General features: G+C 31.0%; 1 pseudogene; it reads left to right on the top strand.

The window, feature by feature from the left end:
• Positions 1-2057: 2057 nt before the first annotated feature.
• On the top strand, positions 2058-2398 carry LOC114210436 (small ribosomal subunit protein uS10 pseudogene; annotated as a pseudogene).
• Positions 2399-2617: the final 219 nt, after the last annotated feature.

A 2617-nucleotide genomic window follows, 5' to 3' on the forward strand; every position in this document is an offset into this window, starting at 1 on the left:
TCTATTCATGATTGTGGGAATATGGAATTCAGATCATAATTTTCTATAAATAAGGTTAACATTTAGGAGCTTTTTGGCCAGCATATTCAGATTTTAGTGAATAAGTACAAATAAAAACTATTTAAAATATTGATAAATATAGATAATTAATGTCAATATATTTTTGTTTTTTTAGGCAATGTTTATTAGGCAATGTTTGTTAATTGATAAACTTTTTTTTCCATTTTATTAATAAAAAATAAATGGATCTTAGACATCAACATATCCTCTCCTTCTTGGACAAGATTCTTACACATATAGACACATACATCACCAAATATTTACCTAAATGATTATTTTCTACCTAATATGGTTGATCTTATTTATAAATATATTTAAGTTAAAAAGAAACAATTTCTCTTTAATGTTTTCTTTATTGCTTTACTTACCTTGTTTTGAGTTAGGAGATAATATTTAACAAGGGTTATTTATTTCAAAAAAATAAGATAAATATAATTTTAAGCTGAAATAAAATGCAAAAAATGGCAACATTAGGATTGCTTTGATTCTTTGAATCTTGTATTAAACAATATTTGGTATCATGGGAAATTAAATTTAAGTATACTCTCAATTTAAATGAAGAATGAATATCAGTTTGAATGCATTTAATTTTCAATCAACCGAACAAAGAAGGATAAAAAATCATAAATTATAATAAAAAAAGAACTTTAGATCAAAAGATATGATAGTTAGTTATTCCAGAGAATCTCATATGGGAAAATTCCAAAGATAATTGGAATATTAATTAATATAATTAATTAACATAAAACAACCTAGCCTACATGTGAATGTCTGTTGGTGTAAATAAGTTTCTTTGATTGGAAAATACTGCCCCCAGAAGAATGAGCTATTAGCAAATTAATACCCTGCTTTTATTAATTGTCAACATGTTTCAAATAAATACTGTTTATAGGCACTTTGTATCTACAGTCCAGAGTAAGACATCATCCTTACACTAAAGAACATTAATAAACCTAAATATAGGTGAAGTTAAGTTCCAATAAAATGAATAGACATAACAAAGATTATTTTTATTATACATTCTTCCTAACCATTAAAATACAAATTAAATCACAGGAAAAATTCATGCAAAATTTTTTAAGATTTAAAAATAGCAGTTTCCAGAATACTGATTTATATCCAAAATATGAAAATAATGTATTTTTGATGTTTTTGATCTGATGAAATTTCCATATTCTGCATATATTTGTTAGTTGTTTATTAAGTTGATAAGTCACATAACACAAAAAAAATTCTTTCCCCTTCAATTTAGAATTTGTCAGAATTTTCCATGGGATATAAGGAAAATGGAAAACAGGTTTAGTGAAGTGCCTCTAAATGAACTTTCTAATTGCCTGAGTGTCAAATGGTGGCTAGTGTATATATCACAGAGTTACTATGTGACTTTGGACCAATTAAAAATTTTTGTCTCTAATTTATCTCATATATCAAATAGGGATAATAATACCTCCCACACTAAATTCCACACATTGTAATATGAATGCCATAAGAATATGTAGCTAAGGTGTTTTTAAAAATACAAGGTGAAAGTAAAGACACACAATTCAATTAATTAATTAACTAGTTAATTTTTTAAAAAAGATTTTAGAGAGAGAGCAGGAGGGCAGGGAGAGGAGCAGAGGGAAAGAGAGAAAGACAGAATCTCCAAGACTCCACACTGAGCACAGAGACCAAAGTGGGCTTGATCCCAGGACCCTGACCGAGATCATGACCTGAGCCAAAACCAAGAGTCCCATGCTAAGTGACTGAGCAACCTAGGCACCCCCACATTATTTAATTAAAAAAATCTTTTTTCTCCCTCCTATAAAAACTAAAGGTCTATACTAAGAAGGTATTCATTTTCTAAAAAGAAAAATGTTCATGTAAAAATGACCAAAACTCTTTGAGGAAGACTCGGGGGCAGCCACAGCAGACCTCTGGACACCCCACTACTGCTCCTCACTCCCTGCTGTTTCCTCTCCCCACGGAACAAGTAGAGCAAGCAGCCACCCAGAGCAATGGCTTTTAAAGACACTGGGAAGACACCCTTGGAACCAGAGGTGGTGATTCACCAAATTTGAATTAGTCTAACTGGCCACAGCATAAAATCTTTGGAGAAGGTATGTGCTGATTTGCTCAGAGGCATAAAGGAAAAGAATCTCAAAGCGGAAGGACCAAGACTCTGAGAATCACTATAAGAAAAATTCCTTGTTTTGAAGTTTCAAAGACTTGGGATCATTTTCAGATGAGGATCCACAAGCGACTCAATGATTTGCACAGTCCTGAGATTGTTAAGCAAATTACTTCCAACAGTATTAAGCCAGAAGTGGAGGTTGATGTCACCTTTGTAGATGTTTAAATCAACCTTTTATATAAATTATCAGTTGTCTAAAAAAGAAATAAAAATGACCAAAAAAATGACCAAACCCGCCCCCCCCAACATCCGAGAAAAGTTTGAAAATAAATTACAAAATTTGGTAAACGTGCTTAGAAAACTTGGGGTCTTTCATGCCTGGTCTGTGGATACCATTTTACTGATTTCATTCAAATAGAATTTTACTGCATTTAATTTATTGTA

Source organism: Eumetopias jubatus, unplaced genomic scaffold, assembly GCF_037043125.1.
Source record: "Eumetopias jubatus isolate StellerSeaLion01/CBP00866 unplaced genomic scaffold, mEumJub1_p1.0 scaffold_12, whole genome shotgun sequence".
Lineage (NCBI taxonomy): Eukaryota > Metazoa > Chordata > Mammalia > Carnivora > Otariidae > Eumetopias > Eumetopias jubatus.